Source organism: Pseudophryne corroboree, chromosome 9 (genome assembly GCF_028390025.1).
Source record: "Pseudophryne corroboree isolate aPseCor3 chromosome 9, aPseCor3.hap2, whole genome shotgun sequence".
In the NCBI taxonomy this organism is placed as follows: Eukaryota; Metazoa; Chordata; class Amphibia; order Anura; family Myobatrachidae; genus Pseudophryne; species Pseudophryne corroboree.
The window spans coordinates 35,954,226-35,977,109 of NC_086452.1; the positions used below are offsets into that span (position 1 = coordinate 35,954,226).

Below are 22,884 nucleotides of genomic sequence, written 5' to 3' on the forward strand. Positions count from 1 at the left end.
TAGCGGAGTAACCTGAGCGCAGCTGATACTCCGGTTCGGGTCTTTTGCTGTGCAGTGGTTACAGGCTCTGTGCACGGCAGGGGATCCGGTGCTGGTTTTTGTGCTCACAGTCTGTGAGGTCTGAGTGGGGCGTGGACAGCACCTGCTTTATAAGGCCTCTTCTCAGGTTAAGCAGATGCTGCTGAATCTTTGTTGGTTAGTCAGTTCCTGAAAGTTAGCCAGTACTGTGTAGCTTTGTATTTGTTGTTGCTTACTGCAAAAAGGCCTGGGGATTTGGTACTACACTCTGCCAATCCAGACCTAGCAGTAAGACTGGAGTCAGTCGTTTAGCTTGCTGGGGTTCTTTTACTACTCTGTGAACTTAGCAAGTTTGCGGCTGTATTCTAAGACTTGCCTGCCTAAATCCTGTCTCACTGTGCAAGGTGTCAGGTGTCAGTTTAGTGGCAGTAAGCTGAACCTGTGCACTGCAAGTGAGAATTAGGATTGTGGAGACTCTCCTTGTGTCTATCATTCCATCTCTGACCAAGGAGTTTACTGCCACACCCGTTGGTAACCCTTTAGGGTTTTGCTGTTGCCCTTAGCAACAGCATTTCGGGTTCTCTACGTATTAAAACACAACATCTTGCTTTTCCCATCTGAGCATTACTAATACTAGGGAGACACCCAGTTCCTTAGCCTCTGGGCTTCTCTGTTCACTTTGTGTGTATTTTGTTACCCTATCACCTTCTGTGTACGTATTGTCATATTCCCCAGTCTGTCTGTGAGTTCATTTGTTTTGCATACCTATCCGTTCAGACACCAGTACATTCCTGCAGGCACTGGTGTGCATAACAGTTCAAACACCAGTACATTCCTGCAGGCACTGGAGTGCATAACAGTTCTGACACCAGTACATTCCTGCAGGCACTGGTGTGCATAACAACCAGCCACACCAATCACACCATATAACTCGTGATACTATACCCAGTTAACAGTATGAAATATAACTGAGCCTCTCAACAGATGGCTCAACAATAACCCTTTAGTTAGGCAATAACTATATACAAGTATTGCAGACAATCCGCACTTGGGATGGGCGCCCAGCATCCACTACGGACTACGAGAAATAGATTTACCGGTGAGTAAAATCTTATTTTCTCTGACGTCCTAAGTGGATGCTGGGACTCCGTAAGGACCATGGGGATTATACCAAAGCTCCCAAACGGGCGGGAGAGTGCGGATGACTCTGCAGCACCGAATGAGCAAACTCTAGGTCCTCCTCAGCCAGGGTATCAAACTTGTAGACTCTTGTAAAAGTGTTTGAACCCGACCAAGTAACAGCTCGGCAAATTTGTAAAGCCGAGACCCCTCGGGCAGCCGCCCAAGAAGAGCCCACTTTCCTCGTGGAATGGGCTTTTACAGATTTAGGGTGCGGCAGTCCAGCCGCAGAATGTGCAAGTTGAATCGTGCTACAGATCCAGCGAGCAATAGTCTGCTTAGAAGCAGGAGCACCCAGCTTGTTGGGTGCATACAGGATAAATAGCGAGTCAGTTTTCCTGACTCCAGCCGTCCTGGAAACATATATTTTTCAGGGCCCTGACCATGTCCAGTAACTTGGAATCCTCCAAGTCCCAAGTAGCCGCAGGCACCACAATAGGTTGGTTCACATGAAAAACTGATACCACCTTAAGAAGGAATTGGGAACGAGTCCTCAATTCCGCCCTATCCATATAAAAAAATTAGATAAGGGCTTTTGCATGATAAACCGCTAATTCTGATACACGCCTGGCCGACGCCAAGGCCAACAGCATGACCACTTTCCACGTGAGGTATTTTAGCTCCACGGATTTAAGTGGCTCAACCCAATGCGACTTCAGGAAATCCAACACCACGTTGAGATCCCACGGTGCCACTGGAGGCACAAACGGGGGCTGACTATGCAGCACTCCCTTAACAAAAGTCTGAACTTCAGGCAGTGAAGTCAGTTCTATTTTTGAAGAAAATCGATAGAGCCGAAATCTGGACCTTAATGGAACCCAATTTTAGGCCCATAGTCACCCCTGACTGTAGGAAGTACAGAAATCGACCTAGCTGAAATTCCTCCGTTGGGGCCTTCCTGGCCTCACAGCACGCAACATATTTCCGCCATATGCGGTGATAATGGTTTGCGTTCACTTCTTTCCTAGCCTTAATTAGCGTAGGAATAACTTCCTCCGGAATGCCCTTTTCCTTCAGGATCCGGCGTTCAACCGCCATGCCGTCAAACGCAGCCGCGGTACGTCTTGGAACAGACAGGCCCCCTGCTGCAGCAGGTCCTGTCTGAGCGGCAGAGGCCATGGGTCCTCTGAGATCATTTCTTGGAGTTCTGGGTACCAAGCTCTTCTTGGCCAATCCGGAACAATGAGTATAGTTCTTACTCCTCTCCTTCTATTATTCTCATTACCCTGGGTATGAGAGGCAGAGAAGGGAACACATACACCGACTGGTACCCCCACGGTGTTACCAGAGCGTCCACAGCTATCGCCTGAGGGTCCCTTGACCTGGCGCAATATCTTTTTAGCTTTTTGTTGAGGCGGGACGCCATCATGTCCACCTGTGGCCTTTCCCAACGGTGTACAATCATTTGGAAGACTTCTGGAAGAAGTCCCCACTCTCCCGGGTGGAGGTCGTGTTTGCTGAGAAAGTCTGCTTCCCAGTTATCCACTCCGGGAATGAACACTGCTGACAGTGCTAACACATGATTTTCCGCCCATCGGAGAATCCTTGTGGCTTCTGCCATCGCCATCCTGCTTCTTGTGCCGCCCTGTCGGTTTACATGAGCGACCGCCGTGATGTTGTCTGACTGGATCAGCACCGGCCGGTGTTGAAGCAGGGTCTAGCCTGACCTAGGGCATTGTAAATGGCCCTTAGTTCCAAAATATTTTTGTGTAGGGAAGTCTCCTGACTTGTCCATAGTCCTTGGAAGTTTCTTCCCTGTGTGACTGCCCCCCAGCCTCGAAGGCTGGCATCCGTGGTCACCAGGACCCAGTCCTGTATGCCGAATCTGCGGCCCTCTAGAAGATGAGCACTTTGCAGCCACCACAACAGCGACACCCTGGCCCTTGGAGACAGGGTTATCCGCCGATGCATCTGAAGATGCGACCCGGACCACTTGTCCAACAGATCCCACTGGAAGATCCTTGCATGGGACCTGGCGAATGGAATTTCTTCGTAAGAAGCTACCATCTTTCCCAGGGCTCGCGTGCATTGATGCACCGACACCTGTATTTGTATTAGGAGGTCTCTGTCTAGAGACGACAACTCCTTGTACTTCTCCTCCGGGAGAAACCCTTTTTTCTTGTTCTGTGTCCAGAACCATACCCAGGAACAGTAGACGCGTCGTAGGAACCAGCTGCGACTTTGGAATATTCAGAATCCAGCCGTGCTGTTGTAGCACTTCCCGAGATAGTGCTACTCCGACGAACAACTGCTCCCTGGACCTCGCCTTTATAAGGAGATCGTCCAAGTACGGGATAATTATTGGTAAATACCCTCGGTGCCGGGGACAGACCAACGGCAACGTCTGGAATTGGTAATGACAATCCTGGTGAGGAGGGTAAATAGGGACATGCAGGTAAGCATCCTTGATGTCCAGTGATACCATGAAATTCTCCAGGCTTGCAATAATCGCCCTGAGCGATTCCATTTTGAACTTGAACCTTCGTATATAAGTGTTCAAGGATTTCAATTTTAGAATGGGTCTCACCGAACCGTCTGGTTTCGGTACCACAAACATTTTGGAATAGTAACCCCGGTCTTGTTGAAGGAGGGGTACCTTGATTTCACCTGCTGGAAGTACAGCTTGTGAATTGCCGCCAGTACTACCTCCCTTTCTCCGAGGGCAGCAGGCAAGGCTGATGTGAGGTAACGGCGAGGGGGAGTCGACTCGAACTCCAGCTTGTATCCCTGTGATACTACTTGCAGAACCTAGGGATCCACCTGTGGGCAAGCCCACTGGTCCCTGAAGTTCCCGAGACGCGCCCCCACCGCACCTGTCTCCACCTGTGGAGCCCCAGCGTCATGCGGTGGACTCAGAGGAAGCGGGGGAAGATTTTTGATCCTGGGAACTGGCTGTCTGGTGCAGCTTTTTCCTTCTTCCCTTGTCTCTGTGCAGAAAGGAAGCGCCTTAGACCCGCTTGCTTTTCTGAAGCCGGAAGGACTGTACCTGAAATTACGGTGCTTTCTTAGGCTGTGAGGAAACCTGAGGTAAATTTTTTTCTTCCCAGCTGTTGCTGTGGATACGAGGTCCCAGAGACCATCCCCAAACAATTCCTCACCCTTATAAGGCAGAATCTCCATGTGCCTTTTAAAGTCAGCATCACCTGTCCACTGCCGGGTCTCTAATACCCTCATGGCAGAATGGACATTGCATTAATTCTGGATGCCAGCCGGCAAATATCCCTCTGTGCATCCCTCATATATAAGACGACGTCTTTAAAATGCTCTATGTTAGCAAAATATTATCCCTGTCTAGGGTATTTTATCTGACAGGGTATCAGACCACGCTGCAGCAGCACTATTCATGCTGAGGCAATTGCAGGTCTCAGTATAGTACCTGAGTGTGTATATACAGACTTCAGGATAGCCTCCTGCTTTTTATCAGCAGGCTCCTTCAAAGTGGCCGTATCCTAAGACGGCAGTGCCACCTTTTTTGACAAACGTGTGAGCGCCTTATCCGCCCTAGGGGATATCTCCCAACGTGACCTATCCTCTGGCGGGAAAGGGTACGCCAGCAGTAACTTTTTAGAAATTACCAGTTTCTTATCGGGGGAACCCACGCTTCTTTACACACTTCATTCACTCATCTGATGGGGGAACAAAACACTGGCTGCTTTTTCTCCCCAAACATAAAACCCCTTTTATGTGGTACTTGGGTTAATGTCAGAAATGTGTAACACATTTTTCATTGCCGAGATCATGCAACGGATGTTCCTAGTGGATTGTGTATATGTCTCAACCTCGTCGACACCGGAGTCAGACTCCGTGTCGACATCTGTGTCTGCCATCTGAGGTAACGGGCGTTTTTTGAGCCCTTGATGGCCTTTGAGACGCCTGGGCAGGCGCGGGCTGAGAAGCCGGCTGTCCCATAGCTGTTACGTCATCCAGCCTTTTATGTAAGGAGTTGACATTGTCGGTTAATACCTTCCACCTATCCATCCACTCTGGTGTCGGCCCCACAGGTGGCGACATCCCATTTATCGGCCTCTGCTCCGCCTCCACGTAACCTTCCTCATCCAACATGTCGAAACAGCCGTACCGACACACCGCACACACACAGGGAATGCTCTGACTGAGGACAGGACCCCACAAAGTCCTTTGGGGAGACAGAGAGAGAGTATGCCAGCACACACCAGAGCGCTATATAATGCAGGGATTAACACTATAACTGAGTTGATTTTTCCCCCAATAGCTGCTTGTATACACATATTGCGCCTAAATTTGGTGCCCCCCCTCTCTTTTTAACCCTTTGAGCCTGAAAACTACAGGGGAGAGCGTGGGGAGCTGTCTTCCAGCTGCACTGTGAAGAAAAAATGGCGCCAGTGTGCTGAGGGAGATAGCCCCGCCCCTTTTTCGGCGGACTTTTCTCCCGCTTTTTTCATGGATTCTAGCAGGGGTAATTTATCACATATATAGCCCTGGGACTATATATTGTGATGATTTGCCAGCCAAGGTGTTTACAGAGGTTGTTCTTCCTCAGGCAACTAAGGAAGTTCAACATCCCACATAAGCTCCTGCTCCTCTTCTACTCCGCGATTGTGGAGTCGGTACTGTGCTCCTCGATACTCGTATGGTACAGCTCCGCCAGCGCGAGGGACATATGCAGGCTCCAAAAGGTGGTCAGAACCGCAGAGAAGATCATCGGGGCCGACCTTCCCTCAGTCCAGGACCTGTACTTGTCCAGAGCTAAAAAGCGGGCAATGAAGATAGTAAAAGACCAGCTACACCCCGGCCACAGCATGTTTAACTTGCTTCCTTCAGGCAGGCGTTACAGGGCTGTCCCCGCCAGATCCACCAGAAGCCTCAAAAGTTTCTTTCCCCAAGCTGTCCGCCTGCTGAACTCCTGAACATTGACTGACTAGACGTACATGTAACTCACTTGTGTCCCTACGGTATACCTATCTGTGTAACTTTACTTGCCCCCCCCCCCCCCCCCACACACACACACACACACCTGCTTACCTGTTACCTACTTGGCTGTTGTATAGCAAACCGAAGACAAATTCCTAGTATACGTAAGTATACCTGGCCAATAAAGCTGATTCTGATTCTGATATTGCCCTCAGGGCGCCCCCCCCCAGCGCCCTGCACCCATCAGTGACCGGAGTGTGAGGTGTGCATGAGGAGCAATGGCGCACAGCTGCAGTGCTGTGCGCTACCTTGTTGAAGACAGAAGTCTTCTGCCGCCGATTTTCCGGAACACTTCTTGCTATTGGCTCTGTAAGGGGGCCGGCGGCGCGGCTCCGGGACCGAACATCGAGGTCGGGTCCTGTGGTCGATCCCTCTGGAGCTAATGGTGTCCAGTAGCCTAAGAAGCCCAAGCTACCACCAGTTAGGTAGGTTCGCTTCTTCTCCCCTTAGTCCCTCGCTGCAGTGAGTCTGTTGCCAGCAGATCTCACTGTAAAATAAAAAACCTAAAATATACTTTCTTTCTAGGAGCTCAGGAGAGCCCCTAGTGTGCATCCAGCTCAGCCGGGCACAAGATTCTAACTGAGGTATGGAGGAGGGTCATAGTGGGAGGAGCCAGTGCACACCAGGTAGTTCTAAAGCTTTCTTTCTCTATCGTCCTAGTGGATGCTGGGGTTCCTGAAAGGACCATGGGGGATAGCGGCTCCGCAGGAGACAGGGCACAAAAAGTAAAGCTTTAGGATCAGGTGGTGTGCACTGGCTCCTCCCCCTATGACCCTCCTCCAAGCCTCAGTTAGATTTTTGTGCCCGGCCGAGAAGGGTGCAATCTAGGTGGCTCTCCTAAAGAGCTGCTTAGAAAAGTTTAGCTTAGGTTTTTTATTTTACAGTGAGTCCTGCTGGCAACAGGATCACTGCAACGAGGGACTTAGGGGAGAAGAAGTGAACTCACCTGCGTGCAGGATGGATTGGCTTCTTTGGCTACTGGACATTAGCTCCAGAGGGACGATCACAGGTACAGCCTGGATGGTCACCGGAGCCTCGCCGCCGGCCCCCTTGCAGATGCTGAAAAGAGAAGAAGGTCCAGAATCGGCGGCAGAAGACTCCTCAGTCTTCTTAAGGTAGCGCACAGCACTGCAGCTGTGCGCCATTGCTCTCAGCACACTTCACACGGCAGTCACTGAGGGTGCAGGGCGCTGGGAGGGGGGCGCCCTGGGAGGCAATGTAAACCTATTTTTTGGCAAAAAATACCTCACATATAGCCTCCGGGGGCTATATGGAGATATTTAACCCCTGCCAGAATCCGTTGAAGAGCGGGAGACGAGCCCGCCGAAAAAGGGGCGGGGCCTATCTCCTCAGCACACAGCGCCATTTTCCCTCACAGAAAGGCTGGAGGGAAGGCTCCCAGGCTCTCCCCTGCACTGCACTACAGAAACAGGGTTAAAACAGAGAGGGGGGGCACTAATTTGGCGTTAGAAATATATAAAAAGATGCTATAAGGGAAAACACTTATATAAGGTTGTCCCTATATAATTATAGCGTTTTTTGGTGTGTGCTGGCAAACTCTCCCTCTGTCTCTCCAAAGGGCTAGTGGGTCCTGTCCTCTATCAGAGCATTCCCTGTGTGTGTGCTGTGTGTCGGTACGTGTGTGTCGACATGTATGAGGACGATGTTGGTGAGGAGGCGGAGCAATTGCCTGTAATGGTGATGTCACTCTCTAGGGAGTCGACACCGGAATGGATGGCTTATTTAGGGAATTACGTGATAATGTCAACACGCTGCAAGGTCGGTTGACGACATGAGACGGCCGACAAACAATTAGTACCGGTCCAGACGTCTCAAAAACACCGTCAGGGGTTTTAAAACGCCCGTTTACCTTAGTCGGTCGACACAGACACAGACACGGACACTGAATCCAGTGTCGACGGTGAATAAACAAACGTATTCCTTATTAGGGCCACACGTTAAGGGCAATGAAGGAGGTGTTACATATTTCTGATACTACAAGTACCACAAAAGAGGGTATTATGTGGGATGTGAAAAAACTACCTGTAGTTTTTCCTGAATCAGATAAATTAAATGAAGTGTGTGATGATGCGTGGGTTCCCCCCGATAGAAAATTATTGGCGGTATACCCTTTCCCGCCAGAAGTTAGGGCGCGTTGGGAAACACCCCTTAGGGTGGATAAGGCGCTCACACGCTTATCAAAACAAGTGGCGGTACCGTCTATAGATAGGGCCGTCCTCAAGGAGCCAGCTGACAAGAGACTGGAAAATATCATATAAAAGTATATACACACATACTGGTGTTATACTGCGACCAGCGATCGCCTCAGCCTGGATGTGCAGAGCTGGGGTGGCTTGGTCGGATTCCCTGACTAAAAATATTGATACCCTTGACAGGGACAGTATTTTATTGACTATAGAGCATTTAAAGGATGCATTTCTATATATGCGAGATGCACAGAGGGATATTTGCACTCTGGCATCAAGAGTAAGTGCGATGTCCATATCTGCCAGAAGATGTTTATGGACACGACAGTGGTCAGGTGATGCAGATTCCAAACGGCACAAAGGTGTATTGCCGTATAAAGGAAGAGGAGTTATTTGGGGTCGGTCCATCGGACCTGGTGGCCACGGCAACTGCTGGAAAATCCACCGTTTTTACCCTAAGTCACATCTCTGCAGAAAAAGACACCGTCTTTTCAGCCTCAGTCCTTTCGTCCCTATAAGAGTCATATTTGCCCAGGGATAGAGGAAAGGGAAGAAGACTGCAGCAGGCAGCCCATTCCCAGGAACAGAAGCCTTCCACCGCTTCTGCCAAGCTCTCAGCATGACGCTGGGACTGTACAGGACCCCTGGATCCTACAAGTAGTATCCCAGGGGTACAGATTGGAATGTCGAAACGTTTCCCCCTCGCAGGCTCCTGAAGTCTGCTTTACCAAGGTATCCCTCCGACAAGGAGGCAGTATGGGAAAAAAATCACTAGCTGTATTCCCAGCAGGTGATAATCAAATTACCCCTCCTACAACAAGGAAAGGGGTATTATTCCACACTATATTGTGGTACTGAAGCCAGAAGGCTAGGTGAGACCTATTCTAAATCTAAAAAAATTTGAACACTTACAAAGGTTCAAATCAAGATGGAGTCACTCAGAGCAGTGATAACGAATCACTAAGGGTACCTCAGGTTCGTGGTATAGAACTGTCACTGTCAGTTTCAGACGCTGCCGTTTGGATTGTCCACGGCACCCCGGGTCTTTACCAAGGTAATGGCCGAAATGATGATTCTTCTTCGAAGAAAAGGCGTCTTAATTACCCCTTACTTGGACGATCTCCTGATAAGGGCAAAGTCCAGGGAACAGTTGGAGGTCGGAGTAGCACTATCTCGGATACTGCTACAACAGCACGGATGGATTCTAAATATTCCAAAATCGCAGCTGATCCTGACGACACGTCTGCTGTGCCTAGGGATGATTCTGGACACAGTCCAGAAAAAGGTGTTTCTCCCGGAAGAGAAAGCCAGGGAGTTATCCGAGCTAGTCAAGAACCTCCTAAAACCAGGAAAAGTGTCAGTGCATCATTGCACAAGGGTCCTGGTAAAAATGGTGGCTTCCTACGAAGCAATTCCATTCGGCAGATTTCACGCAAGAACTTTTCAGTGGGATCTGCTGGACAAATGGTCCGGATCGCATCTTCAGATGCATCAGCGGATAACCCTATATCCAAGGACAAGGGTGTCTCTCCTGTGGTGGTTACAGAGTGCTCATCTTCTAGAGGGCCGCAGATTCGGCATTCAGGATTGGATGCTGGTGACCACGGAGGCCAGCCCGAGAGGCTGGGGAGCAGTCACACAAGGAAAAAATTTCCAGGGAGTGTGATCAAGTCTGGAGACTTTTCTCCACATAAATATACTGGAGCTAAGGGTAAATTTATAATGCTCTAAGCTTAGCAAGACCTCTGCTTCAAGGTCAGCCGGTATTGATCCAGTGGGAAAAACATCACGGCAGTCGCCCACGTAAACAGACAGGGCGGCACAAGAAGCAGGAGGGCAATGGCAAAAACTGCAAGGACTTTTCGCTGGGCGGAAAATCATGTGATAGCACTGTCAGCAGTGTTTCATTCCGGGAGTGGAAACTGGGAAGCAGACTTCCTCAGCAGGCACGACCTCCACCCGGGAGAGTGGAAACTTCATCGGGAAGTTTTTCCACATGATTGTGAACCGTTGGGAAATACCAAAGGTGGACATGATGGCGTCCCGTCTGAACAAAAAACGGGACAGGTATTGCGCCAGGTCAAGAGACCCTCAGGCAATAGCTGTGGACGTTCTGGTAACACCGTGGGTGTACCAGTCGGTGTATGTGTTCCCTCCTCTGCTTCTCATACCTAAGGTACTGAGAATTATAAGACGTAGAGGAGTAAGAACTATACTCATGGCTCCGGATTGGCCAAGAAGGACTTGGTACCCGGAACTTCAAGAGATGCTCACAGAGGACTTATGGCCTCTGCCGCTAAGAAGGGACTTGCTTCAGCAAGTACCATGTCTGTTCCAAGACTTACCGCAGCTGCGTTTGACGGCATGGCGGTGGAACGCCGGATCCTAAGGGAAAAAGGCATTCCGGAAGAGGTCATTCCTACCCTGGTCAAAGCCAGGAAGGAGGTGACCGCACAACATTATCACCACATGTGGCGAAAATATGTTGCGTGGTGTGAGGCCAGGAAGGCCCCACGAAGAAATTTCAACTCGGTCGATTCCTGCATTTCCTGCAAACAGGAGTGTCTATGGGCCTCAAATTGGGGCCCATTAAGGTTCAAATTTCGGCCCTGTCGATTTTCTTCCAGAAAGAATTGGCTTCAGTTCCTGAAGTCCAGAAGTTTGTCAAGGGAGTATTGCATATACAACCCCCTTTTGTGCCTCCAGTGGCACTGTGGGATCTCAACGTAGTTCTGGGATTCCTCAAATCACATTGGTTTAAAACCAGTCAAATCTGTGGATTTGAAGCATCTCACATGAAAAGTGACCATGCTCTTGGCTCTGGCCTGGGCCAGGCGAGTGTCAAATTGGTGGGTTTTTTCTCAAAAAAGCCCATATCTATTTGTCCATTCGGACAGGGCAGAGCTGCGGACTCGTCCCCAGTTCTCTCCCTAAGGTGGTGTCAGTGTTTCACCTGAACCAGCTTATTGTGGTGCCTTGCGCCTACTAGGGACTTGGAGGACTCCAAGTTGCTGGATGTTGTCAGGGCCCTGAAAGTATAGGTTCCAGGACGGCTGGAGTCAAGAAAACTGACTTGCTGTTATCCTGTATGCACCCAACAAACTGGGTGCTCTTGCTTCTAAGCAGACTATTGCTAGTTGGATGTGTAATACAATTCAGCTTGCACATTCTGTGGCAGGCCTGCCACAGCCAAAATATGTAAATGCCCATTCCACAAGGAAGGTGGGCTCATCTTGGGCGGCTGCCCGAGGGGTCTCGGCTTTACAACTTTGCCGAGCGGCTATTTAGTCAGGGGCAAACACGTTTGTAAAATCCTACAAATTTGATACCCTGGCTAAGGAGGACCTGGAGTTCTCTCATTCGGTGCTGCAGAGTCATCCGCACTCTCCCGCCCGTTTGGGAGCTTTGGTATAATCCCCATGGTCCTTTCAGGAACCCCAGCATCCACTAGGACGATAGAGAAAATAAGAATTTACTTACCGATAATTCTATTTCTCGGAGTCCGTAGTGGATGCTGGGCGCCCATCCCAAGTGCGGATTATCTGCATTACTTGTACATAGTTACAAAAATCGGGTTATTATTGTTGTGAGCCATCTTTTCAGAGGCTCCGCTGTTATCATACTGTTAACTGGGTTCAGATCACAGGTTGTACAGTGTGATTAGTGTGGCTGGTATGAGTCTTACCCGGGATTCAAAATCCTTCCTTATTGTGTACGCTCGTCCGGGCACAGTATCCTAACTGAGGCTTGGAGGAGGGTCATAGGGGGAGGAGCCAGTGCACACCACCTGATCCTAAAGCTTTACTTTTTGTGCCCTGTCTCCTGCAGAGCCGCTATCCCCCATGGTCCTTTCAGGAACCCCAGCATCCACTACGGACTCCGAGAAATAGAATTATCGGTAAGTAAATTCTTATTTTAGTTGTGCCCAGTCTCCTGCGGAGCCGCTATTCCCCCATGGTCCTTACGGAGTCCCAGCATCCACTTAGGACGTCAGAGAAAAGTGTAATATGCAGAGCCATACTACGTGTAAAGTGTAATGTGCAGTGCAATACTAGGTGTAAAGTGTAATGTGCAGAGCCATCCTAGGTGTAAAGTGTAATATGCAGAGCCATCCTAGGTGTAAAGTATAATATGCAGAGCCATGCTAGGTGTAAAGTGTAATATGCTGAGCCATACTAGGTGTAAAGTATAATATGCAGAGCCATGCTAGGTGTAAAGTGTAATATGCAGAGCCATACTAGGTGTAAAGTGTACTATGCAGAGCCATACTAGGTGTAAAGTGTAATATGCAGAGCCATACTAGGTGTAAAGTGTAATATGCAGAGCCCTCCTAGGTGTAAAATGTAATATGATGAGCCATGATAGGTGTAAAGTGTAATATGCAGAGCCATACTAGGTGTAAAGTGTAATATGCAGAGCCATACTAGGTGTAAAGTGTAATATGCAGAGCCATCCTAGGTGTAAAGTATAATATGCAGACCCATCCTAGGTGTAAAGTGTAATATGCAGAGCCATACTACGTGTAAAGTGTAATGTGCAGTGCAATACTAGGTGTAAAGTGTAATGTGCAGAGCCATCCTAGGTGTAAAGTGTAATATGCAGAGCCATCCTAGGTGTAAAGTATAATATGCAGAGCCATGCTAGGTGTAAAGTGTAATATGCTGAGCCATACTAGGTGTAAAGTATAATATGCAGAGCCATGCTAGGTGTAAAGTGTACTATGCAGAGCCATACTAGATGTAAAGTGTAATATGCAGAGCCATACTAGGTGTAAAGTGTACTATGCAGAGCCATACTAGGTGTAAAGTGTAATATGCAGAGCCCTCCTAGGTGTAAAATGTAATATGATGAGCCATGATATGTGTAAAGTGTAATATGCAGAGCCATACTAGGTGTAAAGTGTAATATGCAGAGCCATACTAGGTGTAAAGTTTACTATACAGAGCCATACTAGGTGTAAAGTGTAATATGCAGAGCCATACTAGGTGTAAAGTGTACTATGCAGAGCCATACTAGGTGTAAAGTGTACTATGCAGAGCCATACTAGGTGTAAAGTGTAATATGCAGAGCCATACTAGATGTAAAGTGTAATATGCAGAGCCATACTAGGTGTAAAGTGTAATATGCAGAGCCATACTAGGTGTAAAGTGTAATATGCAGAGCCATACTAGATGTAAAGTGTAATATGCAGAGCCATACTAGGTGTAAAGTGTAATATGCAGAGCCATACTAGGTGTAAAGTGTAATATGCAGAGCCATACTAGGTGTAAAGTGTAATATGCAGAGCCATACTAGGTGTAAAGTGTAATATGCAGAGCCATACTAGGTGTAAAGTGTAATATGCAGAGCCATACTAGGTGTAAAGTGTAATATGCAGAGCCATACTAGGTGTAAAGTGTAATATGCAGAGCCATACTAGATGTAAAGTGTAATATGCAGAGCCATACTAGGTGTAAAGTGTAATATGCAGAGCCATACTAGGTGTAAAGTGTAATATGCAGAGCCATACTAGGTGTAAAGTGTACTATGCAGAGCCATACTAGGTGTAAAGTGTACTATGCAGAGCCATACTAGGTGTAAAGTGTAATATGCAGAGCCATACTAGATGTAAAGTGTAATATGCAGAGCCATACTAGGTGTAAAGTGTAATATGCAGAGCCATACTAGGTGTAAAGTGTAATATGCAGAGCCATACTAGATGTAAAGTGTAATATGCAGAGCCATACTAGGTGTAAAGTGTAATATGCAGAGCCATACTAGGTGTAAAGTGTACTATGCAGAGCCATACTAGGTGTAAAGTGTAATATGCAGAGCCATGCTAGGTGTAAAGTGTAATATGCAGAGCCATACTAGGTGTAAAGTGTACTATGCAGAGCCATACTAGGTGTAAAGTGTAATATGCAGAGCCATACTAGATGTAAAGTGTAATATGCAGAGCCATACTAGGTGTAAAGTGTAATATGCAGAGCCATACTAGGTGTAAAGTGTAATATGCAGAGCCATACTAGATGTAAAGTGTAATATGCAGAGCCATACTAGGTGTAAAGTGTAATATGCAGAGCCATACTAGGTGTAAAGTGTACTATGCAGAGCCATACTAGGTGTAAAGTGTAATATGCATGAGTATTATTAATGACTGTCTAGCGTCCTCTGCAGCCTGCTGTCTTCCTGGTGGCACTTGCATGTACAATAAAAGTTTACTTTATTTTAATTATAGTACATATATATCAATGTGCCTACATATATACACATGTATATACATACATACATACATACATACATATAAACACACACACACACATATGATATATATATATACATGTGTATATATATATGTGTACTGTATGTGTGTGTGTATATATATATATAATAAGAATTTACTCACCGGTAATTCTATTTCTCGTAGTCCGTAGTGGATGCTGGGAACTCCGTAAGGACCATGGGGAATAGCGGGCTCCGAAGGAGGCTGGGCACTCTAGAAAGATCTTAGACTACCTGGTGTGCACTGGCTCCTCCCACTATGACCCTCCTCCAAGCCTCAGTTAGGTACTGTGCCCGGACGAGCGTACACAATAAGGAAGGATTTTGAATCCCGGGTAAGACTCATACCAGCCACACCAATCACACCGTACAACCTGTGATATGAAACACAGTTAACAGTATGAAACAATAGAGCCTCTCAACAGATGGCTCAACAATAACCCGATTTAGTTAACAATAACTATGTACAAGTATTGCAGATAAACCGCACTTGGGATAGGGCGCCCAGCATCCACTACGGACTACGAGAAATAGAATTACCGGTGAGTAAATTCTTATTTTCTCTAACGTCCTAGTGGATGCTGGGAACTCCGTAAGGACCATGGGGATTATACCAAAGCTCCCAAACGGGCGGGAGAGTGCGGATGACTCTGCAGCACTGAATGAGAGAACTCCAGGTCCTCCTCAGCCAGGGTATCAAATTTGTAGAATTTTGCAAACGTGTTTGCCCCTGACCAAGTAGCTGCTCGGCAAAGTTGTAAAGCCGAGACCCCTCGGGCAGCCGCCCAAGATGAGCCCACCTTCCTTGTGGAATGGGCATTGACAGATTTTGGCTGTGGCAGGCCTGCCACAGTATGTGCAAGCTGAATTGTACTACAAATCCAACGAGCAATAGTCTGCTTAGAAGCAGGAGCACCCAGCTTGTTAGGTGCATATAGGATAAACAGCGAGTCAGATTTTCTGACTCTAGCCGTTCTGGAAACATATATTTTCAGTGCCCTGACAACGTCTAGCAACTTGGAGTCCTCCAAGTCCCTAGTAGCCTAGGCACCACAATAGGCTGGTTCAGGTGAAACACTGACACCACCTTTGGGAGAAACTGAGGACGAGCCCTCAATTCTGCCCTATCCATATGGAAACTCAAATAAGGGCTTTTACAAGACAAAGCCGCCAACTTTGATACTCGCCTGGCAGAAGCCAAGGCCAATAACATAACCACCTTCCACGTGAGATATTTCAGATCCACGGTTTTTAGTGGTTCAAACCAATGTGATTTTAAGAAACTCAACACCACGTTGAGATCCCAAGGTGCCACAGGAGGCACAAACGGGGGCTGACTCTGCAGCACTCCTTTTATAAATGTCTGAACTTCAGGTACTGAAGCTAGTTCTTTTTGAAAGAAAATCGACAGAGCCGAGATCTGTACCTTAATGGAACCCAATTTAAGGCCCATAGTCACTCCTGCTTGCAGGAAATGCAGAAATCGACCTAGTTGAAATTCCTCTGTTGGGGCCCTTTCGGCCTCACACCATGCAACATATTTTCGCCATATGCGGTGATAATGAGTTGCTGTAACCTCTTTCCTGGCTTTAGTAAGCGTAGGAATGACTTCCTCCGGAATGCCCTTTTCCTTCAGGATCCGGCGTTCAACCGCCATGCCGACAAACGCAGCCGCGGTAAGTCTTGGAACAGACAGGGCCCCTGCTGCCGCAGGTCCTGTCTGAGTGGCAGAGGCCATGGGTCCTCTGATATAAATTCTTGAAGTTCTGGGTACCAAGCTCTTCTTGGCCATCCACGAGTATCGTTCTTACTCCTCGCCTTCTTATTATTCTCAGTACCTTTGGTATGAGAGGCAGAGGGGAGAACACATAAACCGACTGGTACACCCACGGTGTTACCAGAGCGTCCATAGCTATCGCCTGAGGGTCCCTTGACCCGGTGCAATATCTTTTATAGCTTTTTGTTGAGGCGGGACGCCATCATGTCCACCTGTGGCCTTTCCCAATGGTGTACAATCCTATTGGAAGACTTCTGGAGGAAGTCCCCATTCTCCCGGGTGGAGGTCGTGTCTGTTGAGAAGATCTGCTTCCCAGTTGTCCACTCCGGGAATGAACACTGCTGACAGTGCTAACACATGATTTTCCGCCTATCGGAGAATCCTTGTGGCTTCTGCCATCGCCATCCTGCTTCTTGTGCCGCCCTGTTGGTTTACATGGGCGACTGCCGTGATGTTGTCTGATTGGATCAGTACCGGCTGGTTTTGAAGCAGAGGCCTTGCCGGCCTCAGGGCATTGTAAATGGCCCTCAGGTCCAGAATATTTATGTGTAGGGAAATAACCCGACTTGACCAAAGTCCCTGGAAATTTCTTCCCTGTGTGACTGCCTCCCAGCCTCAAAGGCTGGAATCCATGGTCACTAGGACCTAGTCCTGTATGCCGAACCTGCGGCCCTCTTGAAGATGGGCACTCTGCAGCCACCACAGTAGAGATACCCTGGTCCTTGGAGACAGGGTTATCAGCCTATGCATCGGAAGATGCGATCCGGACCACTTGTCCAACAGGTCCCTCTGAAAAGTTCTTGTATGGAACCTGCCTAATGGGATTGCTTCGTAGGAAGCTACCATTTTTCCCAGGACTCGCGTGCAATGATGCACCGCTACCTATTTTGGCTTCAGGAGGTCTCTGACTAGAGATGACAACTCCTTGGCTTTCTCCTCCGGGAGAAACACTATTTCAGGTTTATGTCCAGAACCATCCCCAGGAACAGTAGACGTGTCATAGGAACCAGCTGTGACTTTGGACTGTTTAGAATCCAACCATGCTGTTGTAGCACTTTCCAAAATAGTGCTACCCCGACTACCAACTGCTCCTTGGACCTCGCCCTTATAACGAGATTGTCCAAGTACGGGATAATTACAACTCCCTTTTTTTGAAGGAGTATCAACATTTCGGCCATTACCTTGATAAAACCATGTGCAGTCCAAACGGCAGTGTCTGGACTTGGTAATGGTAATCCTGTACCACAAATCTGAGGTACTCCTGGCGAGGATGGTAAATGGGGACATGCAGGTAAGCATCCTTGATGTCCCAGGATACCATGTAATCCCCCTCGTCCAGGCTTGGAATAACCGCCCTGAGCGATTCCATCTTGAACTTGAATTTTTGTGTTCAAGGATTTTAAATATAAAATGGGTCACACCGAACCATGCGGTTTCGGTACCCCAACCCGTGTGGAATAGTAACCCCGTCCTTGTTGAAGTAGGGGCACCTTGAGTATTACCTGCTGGGAATACCGCTTATTAATTGCCTCTAGCACAGCCTCCCTGCCTGAGGGAGTTGTCAGCAAGGCATATTTTAGGAAACGGCTGGGGGGAGACATCTCGAATTCCAGCTTGTACCCCTGAAATACTACTTGAAAGAAACAGGGATCCACCTGTGAGCGAGCCCACTAATTGCTGAAATTTTTGAGACGGCCCCCCACCGTACCTGGCTACACCTGTGGAGCACCCGCGTCATGGTGTGGCCTCACAGGAGGCGGGGGAAGAATCTTGATTCTGGGAACAGGCTGACTGGTGCAGCTTTTTTTCCCTCTACCCTTGTCTCTGTACAGAAAGGAAGCGCCATTTGACCCGCTTGCTTTTCTGAAGCCGAAAGGACTGTACCTTTGTCTGTGAGGAAACCTGAGGTAAAATTATTTCTTCCCAGCAGTTGCTGTGGATACGAGGTCCCAGAGACCATCCCCAAATAATTCCTCACCCTTATAAGGCTCTCTATGCGCTTTTTAAGTCAGCATCAACTGTCCAGTGACAGGTCTCTAATACCCTCCTGACAGAATGGACATTACATTTATTTTGGATGCCAGCCGGCAAAATATCCCTCTGTGCATCCCCCATATATAAGACGACGTCTTTAATATGTTTTTATGTTTGCCAACTAGTATCCCTGTTTGACAGGGTCACCGACCACGCTGCAGCAGCACTATCTGCAGGTCTCAGTCTAGTACCTGAGTGTGTAAATACAGACTTCAGGATAGCCTCCTGTTTTTTTATCAACAGGTACCTATTAAAGTGGCCGTATCCTAAGACGGCAGTGCCACCTTTTTTGACAAACGTGTGAGCGCCTTATCCACCCTAGGGGATATCTCCCAGCGTAACTTATCCACCTGGCGGGAAAGGGTACGCCATCAGTAACTTTTTATAAATTACCAGTTTCTTAACGGGGGAACCCACGCTTTCACACACTTCATTTATTCATCTGATGGGGGAACAAAACACTGCCTGTTTTTTCTCCCCAACCTAAAACCCATTTTTAGAGGTGCTTGGGTTAAAGTCAGAAATGTATAACACATTTTTTATTGCCGGGATCACGTCACGGATGTTCCTAGTGGATTGTGTATATGTCTCCACCTTGTCGACACTGGAGTCAGACTCCGTGTCGACATCTGTGTCTGCCATCTGAGAGAGCGGGCGTTTTTGAGCCCCTGATGGCCTTTGAGACGCCTGGGCAGGCGCGGGCTGCGAAGCCGGCTGTCCCACAGCTGTTACGTCATCCACCCTTTTATGTAAGGAGTTGACACTGTCGGGTAATACCTTTCACCTATCCATCCACTCTGGTGTCGGCCCCACAGGGGGCGACATCACATATATCGGCCTCTGTTCTGTCACCCTATAAGCCTCCTCATTCAACATGTCGACACAGCCGTACCGACACACCGCAGACACACAGGGAATGCTCTAAACGAGGACAGGACCCACAAAAGCCCTTTGGGGGGACAGAGTAAGAGTATGCCAGCACACACCAGAGCGCTATATATATACAGGGACTAACTGAGTTATGTCCCTAATAGCTGCTTTTTATATAATATACTGTATACAGTGCCAATTTTAATGCCCCCCCCCCCTCTCTTTTCCCTCTTACTGTACTGTAGAATTGCAGGGAAGAGCCAGGGAGCTTCCTTCCAGCCGAGCTGTGAGGGAAAAAATGGCGCCAGTGTGCTGAGGAGATAGGCTCCGCCCCTTTTTCGCGGCCTATTCTCCCGTTTTTTATGGAATTCTGGCAGGGGTATTTACCTCATATATAGCCCCTGGGGCCATATATTGAGGTATTTTAGCCAGCCAAGGTGTTTTTATTGCTGCCTCAGGGCGCCCCCCCCCAGCGCCCTGCACCCTCAGTGACCGGAGTGTGAAGTGTGTGAGAGGAGCAATGGCGCACAGCTGCAGTGCTGTGCGCTACCTTGGTGAAGACAGAGTCTTCATGCCGCCGATTTTCCGGACCATCTTCTTACTTCTGGCTCTGTAAGGGGGACGGCGGCGCGGCTCCGGGACCGAACATCAAGGCTGGGCCTGCGGTCGATCCCTCTGGAGCTAATGGTGTCCAGTAGCCTAAGAAGCCCAATCCGGCTGCAAGCAGGCGAGTTCGCTTCTTCTCCCCTTAGTCCCTCGCTGCAGTGAGCCTGTTGCCAGCAGGTCTCACTGAAAATAACAAATTCTAAGACTATAACTTTCTAAGAGCTCAGGAGAGCCCCTAGTGTGCATCCAACCTCGGCCGGGCACGAAATCTAACAGAGGCTTGGAGGAGGGTCATAGTGGGAGGAGCCAGTGCACACCAGGTAGTCTAAGATCTTTCTAGAGTGCCCAGCCTCCTTCGGAGCCCGCTATTCCCCATGGTCCTTACGGAGTTCCCAGCATCCACTAGGACGTTAGAGAAATATATATATGTATGCATGTTTAATATGCTATGTATATGTGTATATGGGTTCACTACGATCTCCCGGCGGCCGGCCTCCCAGCAACCAGCATACCGGCGCCGGGAGGCCGGCCGCCGGCTTACCAACAGTGTGGCGAGCGCAAATGAGCCCCTTGCGGGCTCGCTGCGCTCGCCACGCTACGCGCGCCACACTATTCTATTCTCCCTCCAGGGGGGTCATGGACCCCCACGAGGGAGAATAAGTGTCGGTATGCCGGCGGTCAGGCTCCCGGCGCCGGTATGCTGGTCGCCGGGAGCCCAACCGCCGGCATACTGAAGACCACCCGTGTATATGTATGTGTGTGTGTATGTATATATATATATATATATATATATATATGTATGTGTGTGTGTAGATATATATATATATATATATATGAATATGGATAGATAGGGGTACTGGCGACCGGCTGGTGTTTTTATTTACAAAAAATATTTAGCGGACTCGAGTATCAAATATAAAGGACTGGAATAAGAAAAAAACTCCTTTTTATATAAAAGAGAAATAACAATTTATTTTATCAATAAACTACCTTCTTACCTTAAAGACACCACTATGGTATTGAACCTGATGAAATCAGTTGAATGGAAGGACACCTTTTTATGGATTACACTAGACGTCCAGTCTCTGTATACGTGCATCGAGCATTCTAAAGGCATTAAGGCTTGTAAGGATTTCTTAGACAAAGACCCCACCCTTACAATTATTCAAAGATCTTTTATCTGTGATGTAATGCATTTTATTCTGAGTCGAAATTATTTTAAATTTTTAGAGAGCTTTTATCTTCAACGCTGTGGGACCGCGATGGGTACGATATTTGCACCGAGTTTCGCGAACCTATTTATGGGACAATGGGAGGAACTTCATGTGTACAATACTCAATTTTACAAAAATAATGTGATTTTGTACAAACGCTATATTGATGACATTCTGATAATATGGGATGGCAGCCTGGAACTTTTTATGGAATTTTTTAATCTTTTAAAAACCAATGATATGAATCTTACCTTCACGTACAACACAAACAAAACCTCTATAGAGTACTTGGATCTCATACTAATAGGTGAAGGCTCATCAGTGGTAACCAGGAACTTCATCAAAGGGGTAGATAAAAATAGCTACCTACACTATCAAAGCAGCCACGCAAAACCATGGAAAGATAACATCCCGTTCTCCCAGTTCCATAGAATAAAAAGAAACTGTAGCAGAAAAGAGGACTGCAATGAACAGGTAGCCATCTACAGAAAACGCTTTGAGGAAAAGTCATACCCCAAATTAATCTTGGACAAAGCAACTGCAAGAACAAACACCATAAAAAGGGAAGACCTCCTAGAATACAAAAAGAAGGAAGCTCCTAAGGAGTCAACTGCATTCATTACTACATTTAATCAACATGAGAACCATATCAAAACATCTCTCAGGGAACATTGGAAAATCTTGCGTATGGACCCTGTACTAAAGGAAATTCTGCCGGAAAAACCACAGATAGTGTTCCGTAAATCTAAAAGTCTTAAAGACCACCTCGCACCGAGCATGCTAGGCAATACCAACAAAGAAAGAACCACCCAAACATTTATGAAGTGCACGGGAGCATTCAAATGCGGACGTTGCAACATTTGCAAATTTTTAAACCCAAACAGGAAAACCTTTTCGGATTCCGGAGAGGCTAAAGAATTCAAGATTAAGGAATTTCTCAATTGCAACAGCAGCTCAGTCATCTATTTATTGGAATGCACATGTAAGAAGAAATATGTGGGGAAAACGAAGCGCACACTCAAACTAAGAATCCAGGAACACATCAGGAGCATCAAGAACAAGCTCGATACCCATCTTATCTACAGACATTTCCTTTTGGAACATAACTCAAATCCAGAAGATTTATCCTTCAAAGCAATAGAACACGTACAAATTGGAGAAAGAGGCGGAGACTTGGCGAATAAACTATCCCAAAGAGAGATGTTTTGGATTTACCAGCTCAACACGATGCACCCAGCAGGATTTAATGAGGGGTATGAAATCGCCCCCTTCCTATAAGGTCATTTTTTTTTTTTTTTATCATCACAACTCATTCTACGATTTTACTACACCTATTTTTAACTAATTGTACATATGAACACAAAAATAAAAATACTTGACACAGGAATGAGCGTGTTTTTTATAGCCAATAAGATACAGTCATACCACACTGGCTCCACGCCCAATTCCGTCCGATCTTGGAAGCTAAGCAGTGTTGGGCTTTAACAGTACCAAGAGGGTGACCGCTTGGGAAGCTAAAGTACTGTAAAAAATGGTTTGTAAACACTAATGTGTCTAAATGTGTTCCATTTTTGTACGTTTGTTTTTCTTACCAATTGAGCACCTAATTTAGCATAGACCATTATTTATTTAATAATAAAAGCACATGATTAGATATATGCACTAATACATATAGATATATTCACAAGTGCACATATCATATCTAAGATATAAATCAAGTAGACTCAAGAATAGCCATTTTTTGCCTCTGAACACTATATGACATTAT

The 22,884-nt window shown here is 47.4% G+C and overlaps 1 protein-coding gene and 1 pseudogene across 3 annotated transcripts in view; one reads left to right on the plus strand and one right to left on the minus strand.

Annotated features, from left to right (window-relative positions):
- The window catches only part of DNAJC6 (DnaJ heat shock protein family (Hsp40) member C6), a 275,117-nt gene that overhangs the window by 29,087 nt on the left and 223,146 nt on the right, over positions 1-22,884 (minus strand). The window lies entirely within an intron of this gene.
- Positions 22,528-22,647, plus strand: LOC134963453 (5S ribosomal RNA; annotated as a pseudogene).